The sequence below is a fragment of the Euprymna scolopes genome, chromosome 41, assembly GCF_053919585.1.
Source record: "Euprymna scolopes isolate OS-2025 chromosome 41, ASM5391958v1, whole genome shotgun sequence".
NCBI classification, from domain to species: Eukaryota; Metazoa; Mollusca; class Cephalopoda; order Sepiida; family Sepiolidae; genus Euprymna; species Euprymna scolopes.
The window spans coordinates 2,451,941-2,468,424 of NC_136522.1; the positions used below are offsets into that span (position 1 = coordinate 2,451,941).

General features: G+C 30.9%; 1 long non-coding RNA gene across 1 annotated transcript in view; it reads right to left on the reverse strand.

Moving 5' to 3' along the window:
- Positions 1 to 463: 463 nt before the first annotated feature.
- Positions 464 to 16,484, reverse strand: part of LOC145266304 (uncharacterized) — a 53,560-nt gene continuing 37,539 nt past the window's right edge. Inside the window, exons 2-4 of the long non-coding RNA XR_013864697.1 lie at positions 6,226 to 6,330; positions 3,993 to 4,069; positions 464 to 913 (exon numbers count right to left, since the gene is read on the reverse strand). This is a non-coding gene — a long non-coding RNA (uncharacterized LOC145266304). The remainder of the gene's footprint in view (positions 914 to 3,992; positions 4,070 to 6,225; positions 6,331 to 16,484) is intronic.

Genomic DNA, 16,484 nt, shown 5'->3' on the forward strand with positions numbered 1-16,484 from the left:
GTTTCCAGTCGTCCTGGACTTTTCCTTGGCACTGGACTCAAGAAGTGCCGATTCAAGAGAGGTGTGGTTGGAGGTTGTGCAACCCTTGCTTCACATTTACACTTGCAGCCCCCCTCCCCGTTTTCTGTTTATTAATCTCTTATATAGACAAAAAATCGACATTCCTGGAATTGTAAACATCAAGATATGACGTTATTCTTTTCTATTTTGTATTGCGCAATTCATAACTTCTGACCTTGGTATGTAAACAGTTTTCTGTTTTCGTTTTAATTACAATGCCGGTTATTATTATAGGACCAAAAATTTAGGTCAACTCCATCTGGAATGTGCGTGCGTGCATACCTCTGCCTTGAAATGTTTCTATGTCCAACACATTGCCTTTCGAGACGAAATGAAGGCGTTTTACACTTGACCAATCTTCATCTACAAAAATCCTGAAGCAAAACAAAAACAACAAGAAAAAGACAATTGACGATATATATATATATATATATATATATATATATATATATATATATATATATATATAAATATTCTTTATTTAGAGACCAAAAAGTTGTACAAAATATACGCGTTCTTGGCATACGAACACATGAGTCGATAAATGCTATATTAAAAGAAAAACAGAAAAAGAAAAAGAAACAGAAATAGCAAGTAATCTGCATAAAATATTTTCAAAATAAAACAAAACAAAATAACATAGTTGGTGATCGGCTCCCAGCCAGAGATTGTTGAAGTCAATGCGAAATTGCATTTCATGTTAAAATCTCACATGCTGACGTCACGACTCGAGTGATGATCAGTTTTTCATCTTTTGTCAGTGAATGACCATAGTGTTCAGTAAGGAAGCGGCACTACCGATGCTTAATAGGATTACTGTATGTGTCACAGGAGAGACAGAACCAGCACCATTCTGAAAGATGAACGCAACACATAAAACATTAAAAACAAAAACAAAGAAAAACACAACGCATAAAACATTAAAAACAAAAACAAATAAAAACACAAAACATAAAACATTAAAAACAAAAAAAAGACAAACACAACGCATAAAACATTAAAAACAAAAACAAAGAGAAACACACACATTAAACATTAAAAACAAAAACACAGAAAAACACAACACATAAAGCATTAAAAACGAAAACAAAGAAAAACACAACACATAAAGCATTAAAAACAAAAACGACGAAAAACCCAACACATAAAACATTAAACACAAAAACAACGAAAAACAGGACACATTCAACATTAAAAACAAAAACGACGAAAAACATAACACATAAAACATTAAAAACACAGAACAAACAAAACACATTAAACATTAAACACAAAAACAAAAAAAACACGACACATAAAACATTAAAAACAAAGAAAACCACAACACATAAAACATTAAAAACAAAAACAAAGAAAAATACAACACTCAAAACATTAAAAACAAAAACACAGAAAAACACAACACATAAAACATTAAAAACAAAAACAAAGAAAAACGCAACACATAAAACATTAAGAAAACAAGGAAAAACAAAAAAATAAAACATTAGAAACACAACCACGAAAAACACAACACATGAAACTTTAAAAACAAAGAAAAACACAACACACATTAAACGTTAAAAACAAAAACAAAGAACAACACAACTTATAAAAACTTAATAAAAAAGAAAAACACAACGCATAAAACATTAAAAACAAAAACAAAGAAAAAGACAACACATAAAACATTAAAAACAAAGAAAAACACAACGCATAAAACATTAAAAACAAAAACAAAGAAAAACACAACACATAAAACATTAAAAAAACCCAAAGAGAAACACAACACATAAAACATTAAAGATGAAAACAAAGAAAAACACAACACGTAAAACATTAAAAACATTAACAACAAAGAAAAACACAACACATAAAACAATAAAAACAAAGAAAAACACCACACATAAAACATCAAAAACAAAAAAAACGAAAAAAACACAACATATAAAACATTAAAAACAAAGAAAAACACAAAACATAAAACATTAAAAAAAACAAAGAAAAACACAACACATAAAACATGAAAAACAACGAAAAACACAACACATCGAACATAAAAAATAATTTCCTATGCTATGGGATAAATAAACTTGCTTCTCGTTGGCAAAAATGTGCCGATTCTAATGGTTATTCTTTCGATTAATAAGGTTTATTATGAAAGGAGTTTTGATCTTTTGAAGTTGAACGTAAAAAGCGACATTATTTTTGCATCAACCTAATACTACTGGTGTCGTTACCGTTTGAGCTATCGTCGGATGAATAAGAAATAATTAAACATGAACCGATATTAACGTATATATTTGCGCATGCGCACGAATAACACGTTTTTTTTTTTACACAGTGATCACCACTTATCAAGGCCCGGAAGCCACTCAGGGATAAGGGTTATTGCAAGTACATTACGTTAGTGTGGAGATTTGATGAAATGTTTACTTAAGGGGGCGGTTCATTAGGAATTTGTTAACATTGGACTTGAAGACATCCAAGTTGTAGTCCGGAGGGAAGCAGGCAGACGGAACAGAGTTCCACAGGCGTGCAGTTCTAAGAAAGAAGCTTTGTTCATGGAATCCGCGTTTTGATTTAGGCACAGATATAGAGTGGGGGAAATTTTTCACAGTGGATTCAGCTAGACGGGTGTTTTTCGTGAAAGATTGGCGAGGGGGGACCAGGGATTGGAGTTCAGACGAGCACCTGCCATAAAAATAACGATAAAACAAGGATAGGCTCGCAACGTCTCTTCTGTCAAGTTACGCTTGCTAAGTTCCAACTGTTTACAATTTTGACACCAATTTTTTTTACTCACTCAGAAAAAAACAGCCCACAAAAATGCAATTGTTTGACCCGCCTGCGAGCGTGCATCTCGGAAGTGATGGAGTTTGAAAAACTAGAGACAGACACACACACAACGTGATGTGAAAGATTTTTCTGATTAAAATTCTTAATATCTTCAAAACGTCGTGAAATAACTAAAAAGATGAGCATAATAGTCCACAATAAATAAATTAATAAATAAAACTCATGTCAATAATGAATTCCCATTAAATAATTTATTTATTTATTTATTTATTTGCGGACAATTATCCCCACCTTCATAATTGTTGCATCATGAAATAAGAACAATGAAGATGAGGTTAACAGTTCGCAAATAAATAAATTAAATTAAATTAAATTAAATAATTAATCAATGAAATAAATAAATTGAATATTAATTAATTAAATTAATAAAATAATCAATTAAATAATAAATAATTAAATAAATAAATTAAATATAAATTAATTAAATAAATTAAGCAATCAATTAAATAATTAAATAAATTGAATATAAATTAATTAAGTAAATTTAATAATTAAATAAAAAATAAATAAATAAATAAACTAAAAAATTAATTAATTAAATAAATAATCAATTAAATAAATTAATAATTTATTACATAAACAAATAACAATTAAATAAATTAATTGATAATTAAATAAACAATTAAATTAATTAAATAAACACATAATCAATGAAATAAATAATTAATTAATTAAATAAAGTATTAAATAAATAAATAAATAAAATAAATTAAATAACCAATTAAATAGATAATTATTAATTAAATACTTAAATAAATAAATAATTAAATTAAAAAGTAAATAAATAAATAAGTAAAACAATGAATAATTAAATAAATAACACATAAATACATAATTAATTTAATAAATACGTTAAATAATTAATTAAATAAATAAGTTTAATAAATAAATCAGTTTAATAATTAAATAAATAATTTAATACACGAATTACTCATCTCAAAAAGGATTCTAATAATATGAGGAAAGATTTCATTTATACAATTCTTCATGTCTTCATATATTTGTTCATCGTGTTTGGTTTAGTTAATTGTTTTACGGCATATCAACCCTTTTCGATATACTGAATGTCGAATCAGATGAAAATAAATGCTTACTCCCAGCGTCCCATTGGTTGTGGTGTTTGCGTCGGTGCTGGATGTATTTGAACTGGTGGTGTCATTCTGGGCCAGCGCTAAAATAAAAAAATATTAAAAACAATAAAAAAAGAATATTAGTATAACGCGTCGCTTTCGATTCAAATTTGGGAGTAGACAATAATGCAGTAATTACCAACGTCTGGTCTTTGAGAAAATCAATCATTTTACCAATCTTTTTTTATATTAACTTTACACTTTTTAAAAAAAGACAATCAATAATGGTAGATAAAAACTAACACAGGAAACGGAAAGACATGATGCAATAGTTTCAATAATGAAGAACAGCATTTTGCATTAATGCTAGAATACAACAATTAATGGTAGGATATAACGATTAATGGTAGAATACGACGATTAATGGTAGAATACAACGATTAATGGTAGAATACGACGATTAATGGTAGAATACGGCGGTAATTGGTAGAATACAACGATTAATGGTAGAATACGACGATTAATGGTAGAATACGACGGTAATTGGTAGAATACGACGATTAATAGTAGAATACAACGATTAATGGTATAATACGACGATTAATGGTAGAATACGACGGTAATTGGTAGAATACCAGGATTAATGGTAGAATACCACGATTAATGGTAGAATACGACGGTAATTGGTAGAATACCAGGATTAATGGTAGAATACCACGATTAATGGTAGAATACGACGGTAATTGGTAGAATAAAAGGATTAATGGTAGAGTACCACGATTAATGGTAGAATACGACGATTAATAGTAGAATACAACGATTAATGCTAGAATGCGACGATTAATGGTATAATACATCGATTAATGGTAGAATACAACGACTAATGGTAGAATACAGCGACTAATGGTAGAATACAACGGTTTATGATATAATACTACGATTAATGGTAAAATACAACGATTAATAGTAGAATACAACGATTAATAGTAGAATACAACGATTAATAGTAGAATACAACGATTAATGGTCGAATGCAACGATTGCACAATTTCTTAAAGCAACCCGATCCTTTGTGCTTCCCAAAATTAATGCTAGAATACAACGATTAATGGTAGAATACGACGATTAATGGTAGAATACTACGATTAATAGTAGAATACAACGATTAATGGTAGAATAGAACAATGACGAGCAGAATACAACGATTAATGGTAGAATACGACGATTAATGGTAGAATACGACGAATTATGGTAGAATACAACGATTAATGGTAGAATACAACAATGACGAGTAGAATACAACGATTAATGGTAGAATACAACGATTAATGGTAGAATACAACGATTAATGGTAGAATACGACGATTAATGGTAGAATACAACGATTAATGGTAGAATACGACGATTAATAGTAGAATACAACGATTAATGGTAGAATACGACGATTAATGGTAGAATACAACAATTAATAGAAGAATACAACAATGACTAGTAAAATACAACGATTAATGGTAGAAGACATCGATTAATGGAAGAATACAACGACTAATGGTAGAATACAACAGTTTATGGTAGAATATTACGATTAATGGTAAAATACAACGATGAATGGTAAAATACATCAATGACTAGTAGAATATCACGATTAAGAGTAGAATACAACGATTAATGGTAGAATACAACCAATAATCGTAGAATAAAACAATGGATAATAAAATACAACGATTAATGGTAGAATACAACAATGGATAATAGAATACGACGATTAATGGTAGAATACGACGATTAATGGTAGAATACAACGATTAATGGTAGAATACAACGATTAATGTGAGAATACAACAACGTGATCGGATTTTGCATACAAAAGTATTTGATGAAACTACAAGTAAGTCGAAGATCCGGCATTTTGCTAATTCCTACCCTCTGCTGAGAAAGAAAGTATTTCTTTGAAACTCCGCGGATTAAGGACTATCCACTTATCAAGTGTTTCCTTTTCAGATTAAATGTTTTTAACTCGTTTTCAAAGTGTTCTTTAACATGTTTTATTAACTGTTTGCTCTTATACACACACACACACACACACACACACACACACACACACACACACACACACACACACACACACACACATATATATATAAGCTGTGAAACAGCGAAACAGTATTGTATGTGGATGAATATATATATATTTTTATACACACACACACACCCATATATATACATATATAGTATGTGAACGTGAAAGTGTTCTTACCTGGGGATCGGATATAAACGATGGCTAATATTAAAATAATAGTCACTTGGGTTAATTGCGACAACATTTTTAGATTTGAACAGCAATGCAGGAATAGTTCTTCGTCTGTTCAAGAGAAAAGAAAAAATAAAATATGATAATTACATACTAATAATAATGATAATGATAATAATAATAATAATAATAATAATAATACTTTATAATAATAATAATAATAATAATTATTATTATTATTAATAATAATTATTAATAATAACAATGATAATAATAATAGTAATTAATAATAATAACAACAATAGTAATAACAATAATAATAATAATTAACATTAATAATCACAATACTAATAATTAATAATAATAATAACAATAATAATAACTATGATAATAATAATAATAATTAATAATAACAATAATAATAAATAATAATAATAATTATAATAATTAATAATAATTAATAATAATACTAATAACAACAATAATAATAATAATCAATAATAATAATAATTATAATAATAGTAATAACAACAACAAAAACAACAACAACAACAAAAACAACAACGACAACAATAATAATAATAATAATAATAATAATAATAATAATAATAATAATAATAATAATAATAATTAATTATACTTGTCATGGACCCGTATTCTATTCGTGCATATATATATATATATATATATATATATATATATATATATATATATATATATATATATATATTATATGAATTCAGGTTTGAGATGTTCAAAAGTAGGGACAAACGAATACAACGAGGTTCTTAAATAGTACTCGATAACAAGAACAAAATATTTGTTTAATATTGAATCGAAGGCAAACAGTTACATTTGGTCGCTACAAACAGCCATCTGTTTCAGTCAATGATACTTCATCAAGCGACCCGGAATTATTCCACGATATAGAAAGGAAAAAAAAAAAGAACGTCGAATGGTTAAGGGTCGCCCTGACGAAGGGCTTTGTAAATTATATATATATATATATATATATATATATATATATATATATATATATATATATATATATATATATATGCAAGCTGCAAATACCTTTAATATGTTTCTACTAATTTATATAATCATAATAGATTCACTGCCTGATATAATAATAAAGTGACTTATTTTACGCTAGAAAACAGATACTGTAAAGAATTGTAAATGTTAACTGAATTAAAGGAATAAATAATAAGATGGTCAATATCATGAATTTTGGAATATAGTTTTTTAACTAAACTCATTAGAAGAAATAGCAACAATCAATCCATCAAAAGGAAATAAACTGTGATTCGGCAATCCGAAAATTGGGAGAGAAGTTGCAAGTACCTTTAATATGTTTCCAATACGCCATTTTGAATTCTTAAATAAGGATGGGTATATATTATAAAAAATATATTTCTACAAATATATATAGATGTCGCCATCCACATGCAACACTGTTTCGTTGTATCACAACTCTTCAGTGCGGCTAGACATACACTTTTTCTCAGGCGAGGATCGAACCTACAACCGTGTATTGATTGTCAGCAGCTCTCACAAACAGGCTACGAATCAAAGCCGTAAATATTCTCCTTGAGTGTGTATTAAATCGCCACCCACCCGTACCAACAGTGCTCTAACCATCAGCTTGTTTACAAACAAATTAATACTGGGCTCCGCTTAATATATATATATATATATATATATATATATATATATATATATATATATATATATATATTTTACAAGGTGGTCACCACTTATCAAGGCTCGGAAGCCACTCGGGGATAAAGGTTATTGCGTGTACAGTACGTTAGTGTTGAGCTTTGATAAAGTGTCTTAGTTTAGGGTGCGGTTCATCAGAAATTTGTTTATGTTAGACTTGAAGACATCCAGGTTGTAGTCAAGTGGGACACAGGCAGACGGAAGAGAGTTCCACAGGCGTGCACTACTAAGAAAGAAGCTTTGTTCATGGAATCTACGTTTTGGTTTTGGCACAGATAAAGAGTGGAGAAAATTTTTGACAGTGGTTTCAGTGAGACGAGTGTTTTTCGTGAAAGATTGGCGAGGGGGAACGAGGGGTTAGAGCTCAGACGAGCACTATCCATGGAAGTAACGATGAAACAAAGACAGGCTCGCAACGTCTCTCCTGTGGGAAAGAGGTTATAGAGGAGAGAAAAGGGCATCCCCCCACTAAGCCACGAAGTCTATTTTGTACTCTGTCAAGGCAGGATAGAGTGTTTTTAGCAGCTCCTGCCTAGATATGGCAGCAGTATTCCATCCTTGGACGTACTTGGCTTTTATATAGATAGAGAATTGCATCAGTAGTGAGATATCTTCTGGAGCGGTAGAAGGATCCCACCATCTTTCCAGCGACCTTGGCAACAGACTTGATGTACGTGTTGCATTTCAGGTCAGGGTAAAGGTCAAGCCCAGAAGCTTATCAAAGCATGGAGCTTCCCCTAGATGAGAGCCACCCGCCACCCATTTCAATTGATGCCAGATGGGGATCAGAGCGTTGATGATGGAAAGATAGGAGCTTGGTTTTAGATGCACTAATATATATATATATATATATATATATATATATATATATATATATATATATAGTAATTTATAAAATATATATACATAAACGATCACACACATGTATATATATATATATATATATATATATATATATATATATATATATATAAATGCATATATATGTGCATTATTGTGTACACATAGGTATATTTATATGTATAAAAAAAAAGAGAACGGCCACCTAAAACCACTAACCTAGTTCTAAAACAGATCCTTTGTTTGATAAAATGCATGCCCATTGGCTGATAGGAAGGGGCGCGGTGGATACTAGAAAGCTGGTTGGCCAACTAGAAATCCTCAACATATATAAAAACAAGAAGCAACGACAGAATTCGCGCATAAGCCTGACGAATCCTATAGTTGGATGAAACGCAGAATATTCAGTGTAGCTTAATCGCTATATATATTTTATAAATTACTAACTAGCTCTACCTACGTATTGAGCACTTTTGAAGTAAATACTTAAAGTTTACGCATAAATCTATACTTTCGTATATTAATTTTATGTGAATAAATGAAGTAGTTATATATATATATATATATATATATATATATATATATATATATATATATATGAATTCACCTGTCACCCCCTTATTAAAAGATGGAATCTCCCAGTCGTCGAAGACAACATACACGTAAGCAAGAAAATAAGCAATATCCACGGTGTTTCATAAAACGCTCACAAACCTAAATTGATTCTATGATTTACAGATGTTTGGGCGTCGTTAGACGAAGACAGCTTGTGCTCAAGCCAAACACCTTGTTCGATTTTTTGATATTATCTTTGTTTTGTTATTTTTGTTTGCTTATTTTTTTTTTTATTAGTGGACGTGTATTTAATGTTGAGCAGTTTGATATGACGCGATTGTTTCGCAGGAAGTGTGACAGTTTCTCCATGGAGACGTTCCCGGAACAGCTGTTACATCCTGGCCGTGTGACACCCCAGTTTCTCCGAGTGAAATAAACGACATATATGTCTCATTTAGGTAATTCGACCCAGTTTCTACCGCTAACGATTACTGTCCGCACGTAAAACGCACTTCCGCTGGCCTGCTTTCCAGGTGACTACAACTGTTATGAAATAGGCAGAAAAGAATAAATTATCTATCGATCTATCGATCTATCGATCTAGCTATCTGCCCATCCCGATCTCTCTATCTATCTAACTCGAGGTGTAGACAAGACATGGATATGATGAATATTTATAAAATCTGTCAAAATATAACAAAGCTAGATCATAGACAAGTTTACCGGAAGGTCTGGTCAGCTGACCGGATCTACGTGTGAGTAACGTGATCAGGTTAGTTGGAGACCATCGAGGACTTGGAACTTGGGATTGAAGCAGAGTGGTTGGGCTTTACGCTTGTCTCTTCTCCCCTCTTGGGAGGGAGTGACTTATTTCTCGATGTAGACTGTTAAGACCACAAGCAAAGAAACTCACTTCCTATTTTCATCTGCGCAACATCCTGGAAAGTGGAATAAAAACTAATATGAAAACCAATCATCGTCTTGGAGTCAATGTGTTTCGTCCAAAAGGTTCCAGCCCCATCCAAGAACAAGATGAAGTCAGGATGGGCCAGAGAAGACAAAGGTATGTCGAAGATACACATAGGACACACACACACACACGCAGGCATATGAACATTAGACGATCACGAAACATAAGACGGGTTCAGAAAGTGAAGAACCACTAATAGACATTTAGTAACACATCTAGGACACCTCACAAACAAACACGAAATGTATACACGAATTTTAGGACCAGGCAAGGCAACGCTGAGTTGCCTCTAGTTTTATCTAAAGTAAACTATTACAATTCCATGGGTGGTATATTTTGACAAGGAAGGAGACGAGCTCGCTATATTGTAAAATAAGACAATATATTTTCGAGAAACCAATTCAACTTTGGCCACCATCTTGGATTTCGATACAAACGCCGTTTAAGCAGCTGAATTTAATCGTTGTGGTTTGTCTGATCGTGAAACTACGTACACTTTAGACTCATTTCTAGTAAAGAGGGTAAATACCTCGTAAATTCCGACTGATTTGACGAAGCAGGCAAACACAAGATTACAAATGGCCGTTTTTTTTTTAAGTACGAGTCGATGACCATTGAGATTCGGATTTGGGTCGCAATTGGACTTGATTTATGCTGTAAAAACATCCGTCAAGTGGCAAGATGGCGACGGTGTGTTGAAATGTATGACGACAACGACGATGAACGTCCTTGGATCTCTTTATGAATGACGCGAAAAGAAAACAACGAAAACAGATCTAAACACACTTATTAGCTTTATTAGGAGTAAAGGAATCATCAAATTCCTACCATTTATTGTAAACAGCAATTATATATATATATATATATGAGCCAAGATGGAGTACTATTGCCAAATCTGGGCAGGAGCTGCTAGAAAGTACTTATCCTGCCTTGATAGAGTTCAAAATAGACTTCGTAGCCTCGTAGGGGATGTCCTTTTCCCTTCCCTGCAACCTCTTTCTAAGAGATGTTGCGAGTTTGTCTATGCTTTATCGTTATTTTCATGGCAAGTGCTCGGCTGAGCTCCAATCTATAGCCCCCTCTCTCGCCAAACTTTCACAAGAAACCCCCGTCTAGCAAAAAACATTATCAACAATTTCCTCCGCTCTTTATCTGTGCCTAAACCCAAACGTAGATTCCATGAGCAAAGCTTCTTTCTTAGAACTGCACGCCTATGGAATTGTCTTCCGTTTTCCTGCTTTCCAGCTGACAACGATATGGTTGTCTTCAAGTCTAATGTAAACAATGTTTTTGATGAGCTGTTCCATATAAGTTAACAAATTTTCCGAATCTTCATTACTAACGATTACTATATTGTCCAATTTCTACTGTACACTCCTTAAACCTTATCCTCGAGTGGCCTCTTAGCCTTGATAAGTGGTGATGCCTATGTAAATATATATAAACATATATATATATAAATATGTATATATATATATATATTTAGTGGAGATGGTAATTAATAAAATAGCCAAAACAATAATGTAACTTAACAGAAAGATACGGTAATAAAAAATAAAACGTATATATATATATATATATATATATATATATATATATATATATATATATATATATATATATATATATGAATAAAATAAAGCAAGATATAAACGATGATTTAGACGTTATGTGAATAAAAAGGAAAAACCTAAAAGAGTAAAAACAAAAATAAAATCAACGTTTCGTCCCCATTTCAGGGGACATCATCAGGATTTCTAGGCGAGGATGTACAGGAAAGACGGTCATATATCACATGCGAAAGAGGAGAAGTTTAGTTCTCTTTCTGTTCTGGAGAGAAAAAGTTTCATGATGAAAAGAGAATTTGTATCTAGTGTGTGTGGAGGGGGGCGAGTTATATACATATATGCATTTTTTTTTTTTTATAAACCAGGATCTAAATTAATGTTTTGTTCATTTATTATTATATTACCTATGATTGGGGCTACATTATAAAATCCTTTCCTTTGTTTGATGGTGTTAATGTTTGAAATTAAAGCAGATTCAATAAGTCTTCGTTTTGCTCTATCTGGGATGGATTTTAAGATTTTTGCACGTCCAAAGCCGAAAGAGTGGCCATGTTCGACACAGTGGCAAAAGAGTGCATTTAAGGGATTGTCATTTCTTATGTCCCTTTTATGTTCGTTTAGTCTGATTTCCAAATCTCGCTGTGTCAAAAACCAAACTAAATAGTCGAAACCTAATAAAAACGGTAAAAACCAAACTAAATAGTCGAAACCTAATTAAAACGGTAAAAACCAAACTAAATAGTCGAAACCTAATTAAAACGGTAAAAACCAAACTAAATAGTCGAAACCTAATAAAAACGGTAAAAACCAAACTAAATAGTCGAAACCTAATTAAAACGGTAAAAACCAAACTAAATAGTCGAAACCTAATTAAAACGGTAAAAACCAAACTAAATAGTCGAAACCTAATTAAAACGGTAAAAACCAAAATAAATAGTTGAAACCTAATTAAAACAGTAAAAACCAAACTAAATAGTCGAAACCTAATAAAAACGGTAAAAACCACACTAAATAGTCGAAACCTAATTAAAACGGTAAAAATCAAACTAAATAGTCGAAACCTAATTAAAACGGTAAAAACCAAACTAAATAGTCGAAACCTAATTAAAACGGTAAAAACCAAACTAAATAGTCGAAACCTAATTAAAACGGTAAAAAGCAAACTAAATAGTTGAAACCTAATTAAAACGGTAAAAACCAAACTAAATAGTCGAAACCTAATAAAAACGGTAAAAACCAAACTAAATAGTCGAAACCTTATTAAAACGGTAAAAATAAAACTAAGTAGTCGAAACCTAATTAAAACGGTAAAAACCAAACTAAATAGTCGAAACCTAATTAAAACAGTAAAAACCAAACTAAATAGTCGAAACCTAATTAAAGCGGTAAAAACCAAACTAAATAGTCGAAACCTAATTAAAACGGTAAAAACCAAACTAAATAGTTGAAACCTAATTAAAACGGTAAAAAACAAACTAAATAGTCGAAACCTAATTAAAACGGTAAAAACCAAACTAAATAGTCGAAACCCAATTAAAACGGTAAAAACCAAACTAAATAGTCGAAACCTAATTAAAACAGTAAAAACCAAACTAAATAGTCGAAACCTAATTAAAACGGTAAAAACCAAACTAAATAGTCGAAACCTAATTAAAACGGTAAAAACTAAACTAAATAGTCGAAACCTAATTAAAACGGTAAAAACCAAACTAAATAGTCGAAACCTAATTAAAACGGTAAAAACCAAACTAAATAGTCGAAACCTAATTAAAACGGTAAAAACCAAACTAAATAGTCTAAACCTAATTAAAACGGTAAAAACCACACTAAATAGTCGAAACCTAATTAAAACGGTAAAAACCAAACTAAATAGTCGAAACCTAATTAAAACGGTAAAAACAAAACTAAATAGTTGAAACCTAATAAAAACGGTAAAAACCAAACTAAATAGTCGAAACCTAATTAAAACGGTAAAAACCACACTAAATAGTCGAAACCTAATTAAAACGGTAAAAACCAAACTAAATAGTTGAAACCTAATAAAAACGGTAAAAACCAAACTAAATAGTCGAAACCTAATTAAAACGGTAAAAACCAAACTAAATAGTCGAAACCTAATTAAAACGGTAAAAACCAAACTAAATAGTCGAAACCTAATTAAAACGGTAAAAACCAAACTAAATAGTTGAAACTTAATTAAAACGTTAAAAACCAAACTAAATAGTTGAAACCTAATTAAAACGGTAAAAACCAAACTAAATAGTCGAAACCTAATTAAAACGGTAAAAACCAAACTAAATAGTCGAAACCTAATTAAAACGGTAAAAACCAAACTAAATAGTCGAAACCTAATTAAAACGGTAAAAACCAAACTAAATAGTCGAAACCTAATTAAAACGGTAAAAACCAAACTAAATAGTCGAAATCTAATTAAAACGGTAAAAACCAAACTAAATAGTCGAAACCTAATTAAAACGGTAAAAACCAAACTAAATAGTCGAAACCTAATTAAAACGGTAAAAACCAAACTAAATAGTCGAAACCTAATTAAAACGGTAAAAACCAAACTAAATAGTCGAAACCTAATTAAAACGGTAAAAACCAAACTAAATAGTTGAAACTTAATTAAAACGGTAAAAACCAAACTAAATAGTCGAAACCTAATTAAAACGGTAAAAACCACACTAAATAGTCGAAACCTAATTAAAACGGTAAAAACCACACTAAATAGTCGAAACTTAATTAAAACGGTAAAAACCACACTAAATAGTCGAAACTTAATTAAAACGGTAAAAACCACACTAAATAGTCGAAACCTAATTAAAACGGTAAAAACCACACTAAATAGTCGAAACCTAATTAAAACGGTAAAAACCACACTAAATAGTCGAAACCTAATAAAAACGGTAAAAACCAAACTAAATAGTCGAAACCTAATTAAAACGGTAAAAACCAAACTAAATAGTCGAAACCTAATTAAAACGGTAAAAACCAAACTAAATAGTCGAAACCTAATTAAAACGGTAAAAACCAAACTAAATTGTCGAAACCTAATTAAAACGGTAAAAACCACACTAAATAGTCGAAACCTAATTAAAACGGTAAAAACCAAACTAAATTGTCGAAACCTAATTAAAACGGTAAAAACCACACTAAATAGTCGAAACCTAATTAAAACGGTAAAAACCAAACTAAATTGTCGAAACCTAATTAAAACGGTAAAAACCACACTAAATAGTCGAAACCTAATTAAAACGGTAAAAACCAAACTAAATTGTCGAAACCTAATTAAAACGGTAAAAACCACACTAAATAGTCGAAACCTAATTAAAACGGTAAAAACCAAACTAAATAGTCGAAACCTAATTAAAACGGTAAAAACCAAACTAAATAGTCGAAACCTAATTAAAACGGTAAAAACCAAACTAAATTGTCGAAACCTAATTAAAACGGTAAAAACCAAACTAAATAGTCGAAACCTAATTAAAACGGTAAAAACCAAACTAAATAGTCGAAACCTAATTAAAACGGTAAAAACCAAACTAAATTGTCGAAACCTAATTAAAACGGTAAAACCCAAACTAAATAGTCGAAACCTAATTAAAACGGTAAAAACCAAACTAAATAGTCGAAACCTAATTAAAACGGTAAAAACCAAACTAAATTGTCGAAACATGTGGGAAATATCGCTAATAAAATCCTGTACATCCTTGCCTAGAAATCCTGATGATGTCCCCTGAAATAGGGACGAAACGTTGATTTTATTTTTGATTTTTACTCTTTAGGTTTTTCCTTTTTATTCACACACACACACACACACACACACACACACACACACACACACATATATATAAATGTATTTTGTTTTTGCGATGCTTTTTTTAAATGAATTATACAAAAGAGCATTGTTCCTAAATGCGAGTTGGGAATAATTTTCCTTTGACCAATTTAGTATCCCCAAATGGGGAGCAGCATATGCATTATTTTTAAAATATAATTAACCACTGACACGTGTTTCGTTGTCTACGACTCATGAGATTGGCTGAATCTAGCGAGGTTCGAAATTGGGACCCCATAGTAAGAAGCGTAAACGTCTACCATTAGGTTATCTCGAACGACTGCTGAAATGTATTGCGTTTTAGGCAGTTTGCTTTGTTTTTGTTTTTGAGATACTTGTTTTTAAATGAATTATACGAAAGTGCATACGTTTTTAAAATGAATTGTACGAAAGGGCATTTTTTCCTAAATGCGAGTATCGCAAAAACAAAAACACCTACATAAAACGTGATACATTCCAGCAGTCGTGCGTGATAGCCGAATGGTAGAGGCTTATGCTTTTTCCATGGGGATCTGATTTCGAATCTCGCTAGATTCAGCCACTCTAATGAATCGTAGACGACGAAGCACGTGTCAGTGGATAATATATATATATATATATATATATATATATATATATATATATATATATATATATATATAGGTTGCTTTTTTAAAAGTTAAGGAACCTGCAGCTGAAGGTATAGTACTATCCAATCAAACAGAAATGAGGGCACTAGGTGAACAATAAAGCTACAAATACCTGGGAGTGCTAGAAGCAGACGCCATCA